The sequence below is a fragment of the Indicator indicator genome, chromosome Z, assembly GCF_027791375.1.
Source record: "Indicator indicator isolate 239-I01 chromosome Z, UM_Iind_1.1, whole genome shotgun sequence".
NCBI lineage: Eukaryota > Metazoa > Chordata > Aves > Piciformes > Indicatoridae > Indicator > Indicator indicator.
In genome coordinates, this window is record NC_072053.1 from 16,346,961 (window position 1) to 16,361,859 (window position 14,899).

The 14,899-nt window shown below is 39.5% G+C and overlaps 1 protein-coding gene across 32 annotated transcripts in view; it reads left to right on the plus strand.

Moving 5' to 3' along the window:
- CELF4 (CUGBP Elav-like family member 4) overlaps nt 1-14,899 on the plus strand; it is a 745,900-nt gene that overhangs the window by 233,774 nt on the left and 497,227 nt on the right. The gene's annotated exons all lie outside the window — the stretch shown is intronic.

The window sequence follows — 14,899 nt, forward strand, 5'->3', positions numbered from 1 at the left end:
GAAAAGTGGAAATGCCCAGATAAAAATACAAAAGTGCTTGAATGTCCTTTATCTTTTTAAATCATGCATGTTCTAAAATACTTCCTGAGAGTTAAGTGACACTGATACAAAACCAGTGAAGTAAAGAGAAAGGAGTTAAAATACATGAGGAAAGAGGTGGGGGAAAGTGATAACAGAAATTAGTTGGAGTAGATGAGAAGATGTGAAGTTTTTGTGTGATGACAGGAAACAGAATACAGAAACAAGGTCTGAACGTTACAGTGGCAAGATTGTTTTGGAAAACACACAAAAAGTTTGTCCTGGATGAAACTAGAATGGTAATAGCAAACAGAGGCAAGTGGGATTTATATCATTAGTGGAGAAATGTACACAGCAGCAGCATTTTGATTTTTAGTTCTCAGTTTTTAATAATCAGTGGAGCTCAGCAAAATGAAATCACTCCATTGGAATAGCAAGGCTCTTGAGTGAACAAAACAGGGAGCAGACCTGTTAGAGAACTGGTGAGGCTGTACGTCAAAGTTTCCCCTCAAAGGAATATGTACAAAGAGTTACTTGTGTCCTTATCTGAGTCTCCTCTGAGATGTTAGTACATCTGATGCATTTTAAAATTTGATGGATTTCTGTGGGCCTTATCTTCTTTGTTCTCCTGGCGCTTTGCCCTTCTACTTTTCTTTGATCACTGCTTAGGATCAGTTTTATGTAACACCACTAGGGCAGAGTGCATTGACCGCCTTGCTGGTCGATGACCCACAGAGAGTGATACAAGGACAATTACACGGTCAAAAGTTTTTCAAGAGGTGCTAGATAAACAGGTTTATCATAATTTATGAACTTTCAGAGTGACTTGAAATCTTACTACTCCAGCACTGTATTCAGCTTTTCAGCATGTAATCTGCTATTTTAATGCAGTTTGGTAACATCTGATGGGCATGAAGCTTGAATGGCATCCCAGAGAAAAATGACTTTGCTCTCCTTATATGTTTTTAGTCAAGGACCTAATCCTGTTTGGAGCAGTATTATCAAGCTGTCCGCTCTTCATTCATTCTTCTGACAGAGAATGGTTTTCACCAGTACATGTCAGCAATGCCTGACTTTACTGACAGATTTTGTAACTTTTTACATGGAAAACTTCCAAAGTTTCAGAAACAAAAACCTGAGAACTGCTTATTGCAGACTCAAGAGTACAGCCAAGAGAAAGATCATTCTGCAATTGCAATGATTTTTAGACACTTTTACAAGTGTCAGTTACAGGTCATTGTAAGAAACAAGTTGCTTTGTTACAGACTTTTAGTCTGACCCAGGATGCTAGTTTTTACATTCTGATTAATAGCATTAATCCAACATTACCCTTGTAACTCCTACAACTCCTCTTAACTCTTCTTCTGTTCTTACCTACCAGAACCCCAAGGGTGGGCACACTACAAAGAAAGTTTTCTATTCACTTATAGTAGATACCTGCAAGTCCAACCTAGTCTATCAGATTTATAATTTATTCTCCTTTAAGCCTAGCCTTATCTGTTGCTAATTCCCCTCTCTGGTCCAGAGAGTTTTACTGAAAGGATAGCTACTTGAAACTTAAAGTGATATCCAAGATGGTTGTCATTCCACCAACAGAGGTGTACAGAGAGACTTTTCTTTTTTTTTTTTTTTAAGAAGACAGAGGATTGTATACTTTTTCAGCCTACCGAACAAGTATTGTGAAGACAGAAAAAAAGAACACATTCATAAGATTACAGATTACACCTAGAAAGGTTAGTCCAGATGGTCCTTAGGGTTCCATCCAACTTGGCATTCTGTGATTCTCTGGAGACTTATGAGGGTACAACACATATTTTCATACCTGAATAAAAGTTAAGTTTGCAACCAAGACTTGTGACTGAATCTCCATCAGGATGTTTTCAAGCTTGTCTTGCAGGCATAAAACTATCTTTCTCATCTGACTCAGACAAAATTGTTCTCTACATTTGATGTACATGCGTGAACTTGAAGCCAAATCCTTCCTGTCTTACTCTTTGAAAATAATAACTAGGAATAGCGTTGCTTCCACACTGGGTGTAAAGAAGATATGGGCTTCTTTTTTATGTTTTAGTTGCAATTATTTTTTTCTCTCTGGTATTTTAATAGAAAGAAGATATATGAACTTTTCAATGTTTTTCTTCACAATGTTGGTGTGTTTGGTATACATTCAGTATGTTCCTTTTTCCTCTAAGTTCTATAATCATCTACATGCAAAATGACCTTTTTGGAGCATCTTTTATGTGTTTAGCATGACAGAGCCTCTGCTTAAGGTCCCCAACTACTAGCCTACAGGCAAGAACAAGAGAGAGAAAAAGAGAGAGAGTCCTTCTTTGTGGTAACTAACTCTTTATATAATGAGCCCCTTGCAAATTCTCCTTGCATACTTATCGACACCCCTGCAGTTACTTAAATGGGTATTATTGGTCACTGGGTCCCAGGGTCATCAAACAGAATGGGGTTGTTAAAAATAGGAATGAGAGTTCAAGTCACAGGGTCAAGAGAGATTAATTGAAAAATCTTCCGCAGGCCTGACATTATCTGTGGAATGGCAGTACCCAGACATATCCAGCTGCCGTTGGGTTCCTTGAGAATGTAAATGAATGGCTTACTTTTCAGCAGTGGGGTAGTTTCCAGGCTGCAGGCTGATGCGTTGATTTTTCTTTATGTTCTGTTCCTTTTTTTTCCCCCTCTCCAGTTCATTTTCTAAAGAAATATTCCTATCAGCATCTGTTAGTCTTCCTTTCTGCCTTGTCCCAATCTGTAACCTTTGAATTTGTTGGTCATTTTCAATTAAATATGATGTTCTGACCACTCTTGTAAGATGAGGCTCCTGTAGAGGAAATAGTGGTTTACTGCCCCAATATATGAAAGGGATGCCTTATTAGACCGTGGAGAATGGTCTACTCACTATTGCTCACATTTGAAACAATTTTTCACAAAAAGCCAAAGTATGATGCTTCAGACATCAGACATCTGTCTTCAGATGCAGATAGCATTACATTTGGAGATGGGCTTTACTTTTCTTTACCATATGGAGAAAATTAAAAGTTGTTGCCTAAAACGATCTTAAATCTAATCCTCATTTCATCACTACTCATCTTACTTCTGTTCTAACCACCTGATCTCTAGTAGATCATGGCAAAAACTGGGCTCTAAGGGAAGTCTTTGTAGGTCAGTAAGGCAGATATAGATGAGAAAGAGTTACAAACCCCATCATGGAAAGTCTAGATGCCTTGATGATGGCTTTTTCTGTAGGGGGTGATAACCTGAGATTCCTTGATAAACGTATATGATGAATACACATCTGACATAATTGCCTAGATTCTATACACAGTCCATGTTGAGAAACAGGTGATTCCAAGAGCGATTCTCCTGACTTCTACATTTAAATCAAATGAACCATGCTCTAGAGTTAACTATTTCTTGCAGGCTGTGAAGGTGACTTAGGTAACTATCTCAGATGTGAACGCCAATACGGTAGATGACTAAATCTGTTTAATCTAACCTCAGTATTCTGATGAAGATATGCCAGTATTGAATTACTTCTAGCCATTTATGCTTTAGAATACCATGAGATCATATACCAGGAAAACTACCCTTTCCAAAATCGTTGTTGTCAGAAGAAACAAATAAAAGTACATGCTCATTCATGAAGTGTAGCTTAAATTATGCATCTTGCCCAGTGCGACTTTGAAATTATAGTACAGATCTGATAATACAACTGAAATGCCCTGAATCTATTCTAGTATCTCACCTTTTAAAATTATTTGTTTTCTGTAGATTAGAACATGCTAATTTAGAATCCATAAGACAGGATCATTTAAATTTAAGTTTGCCAACAGAGCTTGACAGATTTTAGACTCTGATGGCTTGAATAGGTGCTGATCTTATTCCCTCCACTAGTCAGAGGAGAGCTTTACCAGGGCAGAAGTCACAGTGCAGATGCTAAGTTCACATCTAATTAGGGTATGGTGCTGAATCTGCCAGTCTCAACTTTTATCAGTCACCTCCTCCTGCTCCAAATTGCTGTGGAGGATCACTTCTCTCTCTCTTTCTTCTTTAAAGGAAAAATATTATTAGGCTTTGAGGGTCTAAAACTGTTGCTGCCTGAACATCACTAAAAATAATATAAATCAGTGCCAAGGGTCACTTGTATTTTGGCTGCATGTGGAAGTTCAACAGCAAAAAGGGAAAACTCATCAGTGCATAGATCTCAAAATCTAGGATTCTCTGTCTACAGCATCTAACAAAGTTCAGAAAAATAATTTCAAACTTTATTTTTTAATCTTCTTTCCTTTATCCTTTTCTCTCTGGTAAATTGTTTTGCTTTAGCACATCTCTCATCACACTTTTACCAGGCATGTAGTTCAGCAAACAGGACCACGTCATTCTGACTGCTCTTCCAGAAATAGTTGTAAGGCAATTGTAGTAACAGAGGTGCAGGATTTTAATTCTTCTTTGAATTCTGATTTCACACATGTAGCTTACAGTCTTAGATACAGACGACAGTGGTACACCATTCCCATAGGTGCAGAAAGGGTAAGTTGTGGTTATTTATACATAGAGAGGAATATCAGAGAGCCATGTAGAGGAGTGAAAAGCAGAGAAATCAGGCAGAATCACCAGTGCATAAAAGAGTTTAAGAGAGGTCCATTAATTTCCGACTTGACCTATTCAGCCTTCTGCATTTTATCCATAACTGAAGGCTCTTTTAGGCATCATCTTTATAGAATCATTTGTAAACACAGGATTAAAAATTCCATGCTGCTAATGATTTCCTTGATAAGCTGCTTGCTGAGGCAGCAGAGGATATTTAACAAATTAGAAATATCCCTCTATCCAAATCCATCCTCATCCTTAGATGAAATTATTGGCATTCGGGATCAAATCTGCCCATGATCAGGGTCAATTAAAACCAACTTTTAAACCAAGTTCTCCACTGCTGCCATACCAACTGAACCAAATAAATTAATATCTTTAGCAGGTATGTGTCCATCCAGCCACTAAGCCATAGAAGATGCTGTCTCATACACAAGTTGAAGATGCAGAAATATCGATACTGAAAAATTCGACAATTCCTGAAGGTCAGATAGCCAAAAAATGGAAGGAGCAAAAAACAATACTCAGGTTGTCCTAACTCCCTGGCCTGGGTCTCACCTACAAGGCAGACTTGATTTAGACAGCAAAACCATTCACAGAGCTTCTTAGGATTGTCTTAACCACACTTATCATGGCTTTTCGAACATTCCCACTTTGTCCTTTTCTTATTCAAACACACAGACCGTAAATCTGTTTAAGTAACATGATAATGACCAACAGAATGGTTATTATGTCACTAAAATGAGCTATATATATCCAACCTAGTGTATTAGTGGGAGCAGACAAGAAAAGGAGATGGGAGAAAAGAGAGGGAGGAAAAGTACTTGGAGTTAAATACCAATGCTTATTACCTGCATGTTCAAAGGCACTACTTGAAAGATGGCCGATCTGCTCCCTTGAAGTTCTGCTGCCCCTTTCTTTTTCTATTGCAGATGTATAGCAGAAGCATTCCCCCTCTTTTTGCTTTACAATAGAGGCTTAGACTGTCCGATCTGACATAGCACAATGAAGATACCGCTAAAAGATACTATGTTGATGGTGATGTTATCACCTCAGTAGTGTAATATTATTTCCATGTCTTTGTCAATAGATTGTCCATGTAGTGACATGCTCCTAAAGTGAAACGAGTAAATGAACCTGAAGAGGTTCATTGCACATTGAGCACAGGAAATCAAATAGAGAGATCAAATATTAAGTAGGAACAAGGACATGAGATTTGTGAGTGTTATCTTCTCTGTTCTTCTGAAGACAGATTTTATGATGACATGGCATTGGATTTGTGTCTGGAGGGCCCAAGGCAAGAGTTCAAATTTTTTTCTCACATGGTAGAAGTGGTCCTGTCACAAGGGTGAATTAATAAGATAAAAGTAATAGCTTTGTTTCTACTGTAAAATATCACCTGAAAGATCCTAATTTGATTTAAGAGAAAAAAGAAACACTAGACACCACCACCCAAGTACTCCATGTTTGTACCAAACACTAAATCACAGTTGTTTAAAAGATGGCATGCCATTGAAACTACTAGGCTGATAAGTTTTATGGTACAACTTTTCTTCATACTTTGAACAGCTCATATAACATGGTTTTCCTTTTTCTGACATTTGACTATCTGTCAACTGGGGTGAAAGCTCAGTTCCTTCTCAGGTGCGACTGAGATTTCTGAATATTTGCCAGACATGTTCAAACATTGTGGGGACTGCTCCCTTACACACATGGACAGGGGTTGATCATGTGATGGGATTAGATCCTCAGAGAGGGGCAGTTGTTAGTGAGGCACAGACTAATCAACTTGGCTGAAGAGCAGTTGTAATAACTTTGTTATCTCGGTCTACTAACTGGACAAGTGGTGTTGTAATGCCATGGAGATTCTTAAGAAGGACTAACTTAACCTAAAATTATACATCTGGCTTCAAGGACAAGGAAGAATATTTGATCACAGTTTGTGTTCCTCTGCTCTTGAATTTCAATTTCAGGTAAATTAAGCAGTGGAAACAGGTAGAATGGTGAGGAAAAGACATTATCAATCCTTTCATTGAAGGAACAACTAATTGATCTTGTCCTTTATTAAACATCAGAGAATTCAGACATGAACAAGCCATTGGCAAACAGGCCTCATTAATTTCACAAAGACTGAAATTATTTGACTTTGTTTAGGACCTGCGTTAAAATACTGAGGAAGGTGCTTCCATCTTTGTCTGTTATATCAGTAAACTGAAGTACACTGCAGAAAATTAACAGCATTAACAGTCAAATTTTCACTAATGGCCAGCACTATATACAACTTATTTTCTGGACCTCTAAGAAGCACCTCAGTATTGGCTTTGCATATGTACTTGATTGTGCATCGTGATGAATTTGGGCTTCACTTGTTCACTTCAAAGTATTTCCATCCCTTCTTCTGCCTGTATCCCTCTTCATTACTTTCAGTAAAACTCCCACAGTCCTTTAGAGTAAGTTATCCCTGGTTCATATTGCTGTGCTCAGCTAGGATCAATGCAAGCTAGTCCCATTTTCCTCTTGTTTTCACAGTACATTCTGTGCACCCGCTGTCCTCAGTTGGAAAAACTCATCTATCTGCAGACTCTAGACTTGCTTGTTCAACTGCAACCTGGCAGGAGTAACTCATTAAAGATGCATCTAGTGGAACCTGCACCCAGAGAGGTGCCAATTGGTGTTTCATCCGTTGCCTACAGGTCTTGAACTTCATCAGCCAGGCAGAGAAACCAGCTGAGAAAGGACCCACTTATCTGATTAAGTCTTCATGAGCTGCTTTACAAGCTTCAGAAAAGAAAGACTTGTTCTTGTAACCTATCCAAAACAAAATAAACAACAAAATGTTCAACTCCACACACCCCCCCCCCCATCCACATACATACTTTTCCCTCCTGAGTTCTCTTGAGATAACTAAGATTCTTATTTTCATTTTGTTACAGATGTAAGAACAGTAAATATCTCAGATTGTTCCCCAGATCCCTTGAGAAATCAGTCTCTACTTTATTTTAATTTGATTGTTGGAGATGAAGCAGGGACAAAAGCAAAGCTACCTCTGCTTTGGAGCATGAGAGTGATGGTTCTGGGTTGTAAACATCTGAGCTTGTTAGAGAAGCAGTAACATATAAAATTTTCACAGAATCACAGAATGCTAGGGGTTGGAAGGGACCTCAAAAAATCACCTATTCCAACCCTCCTGCCAGACCAGAATCATCCACAGCAGATCACACAGGAATATATCCAGGCGGGTTTTGAATATCTCTGAAAAGGGAGACTCCACAATCCCCCTGGGCAGCCTGTTTCAATGTTCCATCAGCCTCACAGAGAAATTTTTTTTTCCTCGTGTTCCCATGGAACTTCCTATGCCTCAACTTCCACCTATTGCCCCTTGTTCTATTATTGGGTATCACTGAGAAAAGCCTGATTCCATCCTCTTGGCATTCAACCTTTACACATTTATAAATATTGAGATCACCCCTTAATCTTCTCCTCTCCAAACTAAAGAGACACGGCTCCCTCGGACTCTCCACTCCCTTAATAATTTTTGTGGCTTTGCGCTCTCTCAAAGAGTTTCCTGTCCTTCTTGAACTGAGGGGGCCAGAACTGGATGTGATAATCCAGATGCACCTCACCAGGGCAGAGTAGAGAGGGAGAAAAATCTCTCTTGACCTACTGACCACACTTCTTCTAATACAACCCTGGATACTATTGGCCTTCTTGGCCACCAGAGCACATTGCTGGCTCATGGTCAGCCTTCCATCTACTAGGACCCCCAGGTCCTTTCCCCTTCACTGCTCTCCAGCAGGTCAGTCCCCAACCTATACTGGAACATGGGGTTGCTCTTTTCCAGGTGCAAGACTCTACCCTTGCCCTTGTTGAACTTCATTAAATTTCTCCTGCCAAACCCTCCAGCCTGTCTAAGTCTCACTGAATGGCAGTACAACCCTCTGGTGTGTCAGCCACTCCACCCGGTTTTATGTCATCAGAAAACTTGCTGACAGTGCTTTCTGTTCCCTCATCCAAGTCGTTGATGAATATATTGATTATTACTGGTCCTAGTACTGACCCCTGAGGACTCCACAAGATACAGGTCTCCAGCTAGACTCCATCCCATCGATGACAACTCTCTGACTTCTCTCCTTTAACCAGTTGACATCCACTTCATTACCTGATCATCCAGATCACACTTCCTAAGATTACCTGCAAGGATGCTGAAATCACATCCACTGCTCTACCATCATCTATCCACCTGGTTACTTTCTCATAAAAGGCTATCAGGTTGGTCAAATGTGACTTCCCTTTGGTAAAACCATCTTGACTGCTCCTAATGACCCTCTTGCCCTTGATATGCCTAATGACAGTGCCAAAGATAAGTTGTTTTATTACCTTTCTGGGGATGGAGGTGAGGCTGACCAGTCTATAATTACCTGGGTCCTCCTTCTTACCCTCTTTGAATATTGGAGTGATGTTTGCCTTCCTCCAGTCCCTAGACACCTCTCCTGTCTGCCCTGACTTATCAAAGATGGTGGGGAGTGGTCTGGCAATGACTCTGCCAACAACCTCAGCACCTGTGGGTGCATCCCATCAGGATTTATGGATGTCCAGATTACTTAACTTAACCCAGTGCTCATCAACCCCGTCCTCATCAGCCAAGGAAAACTCCTCTTTTGTCATGTCTTCCTCTGGGGCCTCAGGTGTCTGGGTCCCCAGCAGTACAGATGGAAACAAACAAGGCATTTAGTAACTGCACCTTCTTTGTATCCTCTGTCACCAAAGCACTCATCTCATTCAGCAGTGGGCCTACATTGCCTCCAGTGTTAGTTTTTCCTGCAATGTGTTTGAAAAAGCCCTTTCTGTTGTCTTTGGCCTCCCTTGCAAGGCTGAATTTCAAGGAGACCTTAGCTCTCCTAGTTGCCTCCCTACATCCTCAGACAACAGTCTTATACTCCTCCCAAGTGGCCAGCCCCTACTTCCACGACCCATAGATTCTCTTCTTCCACTTGAGTTTACTCAGCATTTTCCGACTTAACCTTGAGGGTCTCCTGGCTACCTTTCCCGATTTCCTACTTTTTGTAATGCTCTGATCATTGGAAGAAGTGGTCCTTGAATATTAACCAACTATGTTGGGCCTCCTTCGCCTTCTAGTTCCCTGTCCCATGGGATTTCCCCTATCAGTTGTTTGAAAAGGCCAAAGTTGTCCCTGCTGAAGTCCAAGGTTGTGATCCTGCTTCATGTTCTGTTCCTGCCACACAAGATCCTGAACTCCACCATCTCATGATTGCTACAGCCAAGGCTGCGCTCAACCTTCACTGCTTCAACAAGACCCTCCTTGTCATCGAGTATAAGATCCAGCAGCGCTCCTCTCCCAGTCGGCTCATCTGACATTTGCATCAAGATGTTGTCATCAACGCACTAGAGAACTCTCCTGGACTGTGGGTGGCTGGCTGAGTAGGCCTTCCAGCAAATATCTGGGTAGTTAAAACCCTGCATGAGAACCAGGGCCAGTGACTGAGAGACTGCTGTCAGCTTCCTGTAGAAGGTCTCATCAACTTTTTCATCCTGATCATGTGGTCTGCATTAGACACTCACAACGGTATCAATCATGCTAGCCTGCCCCTTCATTCACGTCCACAAACTCTCAACTCACCTCTCATCCACCCGTGGACAGAATTCAATACATTCTAGTTGCTCCCTTGTGTAAAGAGCAACTCCACCACCTCACTTTGTTGACCTGTCTTTCCTAAAAAGGACATAGCCATCCATGACCACATTCCAGTCATGTGAGCTGCCCCACCACATCTCTGTGACTGCCACCAGATCATAATCCCTTGACCTCACATGGATTTCTAATTCTTCCTGTTTGTTCCCCATGCTGCTTGTGTGGGTGCACGGGCATTGAAGGCAGCAAGCTGAGCTGTTTCTCTTGTTTTATAGTAATCACCTACAGTTCTTTTAAAATTAAGTGTGTTTAGAAAGTGAAATGAGATTCTTCTTAAAAAGGAGTCTGCAGATAGCTAAAGGATCCCTTAGAAGTCCCATGTAAGTGTTTATTCCTCTGCTGGTCAGCTAATTCTCTACTCCCACAGCATATTGGATTATTTCTTTGATGCTAATTTTGTCTGCAAAGAAGGAGTTCTACCTGATGACAGATTGTTGAGGATTTAGCATGTTTTAATGATAATGCCAAGTTCTCTCACATTTACTGGACCCCAGAGAGGCAGGAGAAGATGACTCCACCCACATGACAGAGATTGAATGTAACCCAGTGGCTTGCTGCATTTGTCTAGGTGACAGAAAAGCCTGTTACCTACTCTTTTTGTTTGGTGAAAAGTTTTGAATCTGTGTCTTCAATCCTCGTAAGTTCCTCAATGACAGACGTTTCATGACTGCACCCCATTTCCCTACATGTGTTTCATTATTTATACAAGGTGAAACTCTTTCAACTGTAAGGAGTGACAGGTCTAAGGTACATAAGATGTTAAAGCCTTAGGGAAAAGATTCTGTTTTGTCTACTGTCGAGGCATGAACCCAGGGATCTCTTGTGAGTACCTTAACTGTCTGCTAGTCAAGGTCTTTCTGCCTAACATCCACTTATTCTGGAATGAATAAAAACAACCTAGACATCAGACACCAAATAAAAAATCCCAGGGAATTTAGAAATAAAACAATACCTGAATGAATTTAGGTATTTGTGGTTTTCCTGTCTATGTTATTGAGGGGGTGAAAGGAGGAGCTGTTTGCTTTTCAATCAATCCTATTGACAATGACAGAAAATTAAAATTGCTGTTCAATTCTGTAACAAAAACTTCAAAATGCAGACACATCTTGCCTTATAGGATAGATATCTCTAGAAATATATTTTTGTGTGTGTGTGTTTAATTCTTCAAACTCTGAAAGGTTTTTTTCATAAATTCTGTTAAATTTAAGAAGTATTACCCATGAGGTTAAAGTGTAGATTTTGGGGGTTTAAACCACTGTGGTCAGTGGAGACTTGACAACAGGAGCTGTTTTCATCCCACTAGAACTTGTCATAGAATAAGGACTAGAAGAAGACTCTATAACTTTGTTCATTTTTGTTGCCTGCAACATTATTGATGCATGGTTGGGACAGAGTAAGGAAGAAGTGAGAAGTTAAATAGGGATGCATCAGTTAGTCCTAATCTCACAATATGCCTTTCTGTCTAGGTTTTTGAACATCAGTAACATACTTTCAAAGGGTTTCAGAGCTCTTTTCAAGGATACACTGCCACTGGATAATTTACATATATATATATATATGTGTGTGTGTGTGTGTGTATTCAGCACTTTTAGTACACTTCTGGAGTCAGTACTTCTAGGAAGTCATTGGATAAACTGAATTATGTTTCATTTTGCTGACAAAGCAAATACATATTTTCATGCTAACAAAACCAATGATAGTTGGTGACCTGCTGGTGCTCAGAGAAGTACCTCTTTCTCCAGAGTAAGGACTCTTGTCCAGATAACAAGCTTGGGAAAACTGAGGATCGTTGTCTGGGGCAATGCTGAACAGAAGCTGGAGAGATTCCCACATTTCACATGGCTTAAAGAATTCAAATACAATGTGACTCTGAAAGAAAACATAACTGGAGAAACAAACAATAATTAAAAATAACCAAAGCTGAAAAAAACAGAATCCCTTCAAAAATCACTTCTCCAGAAAGACCTTTGTTGACAAGGTGAATTGAACACTGATAATCTGGATGAGAGTGGTTTGAAGAAGAATGTGCTACCAGTTGATTGTCTGATGGAGTTGATGGGAACACTGGCCGAGCTTCTGCCCTCATTGTTTTCATTAGCATTCACACTGTTCCCTGGCCACCCCTTTTTAACAAAGACATTTTCTGAGCTTGCTAATTTTCATGAAAGCAAGTGGGGTCACTTTCCTCCTTTTTTCCTCATCTCGACAAGGCTTGTCCCCTAGAGAGCTGAGAAGAAAGGCTCTTTCTTGTTGTCATCTGTGCAATTATCAGCTTTGAACATGATGGCAATTTGTTGTTGTTGTTGATTTCCTTTGTTATGCAAATGTACCAGCTCATTCTCTGAGTGCTTTTTCTTGCCCACACACGGCATAAAAAAGAATATTACACATTTAATTTCATGTTATCATTTATTTCCCTCTGAGATTTCCTCCAGACATTTTTTGGTCTTCTTCAGGCTAGTGGGAGCTAAGCAGTGGCATTTTGAATTCTGACTTTGTCATTTCTATTTACTTTTTATCATAAAAGCGTATTGTCAATAGGTCTTATGTGGCTCCTATAAACCCATTTAGAAATTTAAATCTCCACTAAAACACAGAATTTATGGTTCCTTTTATGATTTATGAGTCTAGAAGCTTAAATTCTGCTTTTAATAGTCTACCCATTTACATTCAAAGCAATCAGCTTACATGCTGCACGAGCCTTAAAGTTGTTAGTGCACAACTAAAAAGAATAAAAGCAGCAGGATGTAGACAGAGGCCTAAGCCAGGAGGTTCAGAATAGAATTCAAATGAGGACTTCTCCAGGGCTTTAAGATAGCCTCTCTATCTGGTTTCTATTATGGTCCACCTCCTTTATGTGTCTTATATTTCACCTTTCAGGAAGAAAAACAATACTTGAAATCCAGAAATAATCTGATTTTTGTCATTGCATAAGTGAACCTTGACTGGTTCACTCACATATCTAAATCACTCAGGAAATCGAATGCTTCTCTGACTAGATTGTTCAAAGCTTACCAGTATAGCTGAGTTAGAAATTATCCAAATCTAGACTTCTTTAAGATTTCTGTTCTTACCTATTTTCAGCCCAATGTAAGGGTTGTAACACCTGACTTTTTCTTTCTTATGTTTTAAAAAAAATCAAAATTAATTTTAAGACTGGTAAGACTTGTCTGTAATAATTCTTTAGACAAATAAGACTACGTAGGTGTCTTCAGGATTTCTGATTCAGTACATTTATTTCCTCTGAATTTTAAGAAATAGTAAGTGAAACAGGACAAAACTCTTTCCTGGTCTGGTGTCTTACCGGTAATTTATACCTCTAATAATTTCAGACTCACATCTCTTGAGTTACATATTTAGAAGATTATTTGTTATATTTCAGATTAATTTGTCTTCCTTTCAATCTCACTTTGATGTCAAAGTCTTCAGATAAAGGAATGACTCTAGAGTCAAGTTATTGTAACAAAAATTAGAATGTGTAAAAGACATGCATTAACCCCCCCATACCTCTAAAGGGTTAAAATATTACCTAATTTTTTCCCCACAACCTGACATCTTTTGCTCTGATGCTATAATTTCATGCAGAGGCAATCTCACAGGTTGTACATCAAAAGTGGGATCCAGAAATGATCTATTTATCACAGAATAGTTTTTGCTGACAAACTGTGTTGCAAATGATTTTATGCCTGGTGAGTTTTAAAGAAGTTCTCATAGATTATTATTGAGGTTCTGTGGAATGAAAATGAGAATGGATGCATCAGAATATTGTCAGTTTAAAAATTTCCTCTACTACAGGTATTAGTATTATCTACTGCTGGGCATGGTAGTGTGTATAGCAAATTTTATCCTCACTATAGATTTAGTAACATGCTATGTTACGTAGTTGAAATAAGTTTCTTGGTACAGCTGTGATGTATTCAGTTGGCATACATAATAGTCTTGACTATTTCCTTATTTTAAATATGTGGAGTACAAGCATGTAGCAAGCTAGCTCCTTTGAAACTTTCTGCATTTGAGGCCCTTCTGAAAAATTCAAAAGCTACGTATGGAACTATCATGTAGGCATCAGCTACCTTTGTGCTGTCTACCGCTAATTCCACCGTCCTATTTATGTTTTCTTAGACAGATCAACAAAATGTATAGGGAAATTAACATATTATTAAAATTGAAGGGAAAGGAGGGATGTGGGAGTGTAGGGTAGGTTTGACTGTCTGTGTGGGAAGAAATGATAGAATTCAGAGGTTTATCTGTGTCTTTCCATACAGAACTGCCAGTGCTGTAAACATGAACAGCTAGGGGCTTTGAGGTTCTCACATTCCTTAGGCTGTAGTAATGGTGCAGAACCAGGTGAAAAGATTGCACTCCTGGGCACAGAGGGAGCACAGTGGACAGTTTAAATCCTTGAAGGGAACTCATAATAAAGTTTTCTCATAAGCAGAGGACAATGGCTAAACTTAAAGTTTAGCTAGCACAAGCTCTAAGCAGTTCTTGTTTTCACTGGATTACAAGACTGCAGCTGTGGACAGGGATAGGTGTCTTGGACCACTCAACTTTTCATTAGCAGGAAAAGAT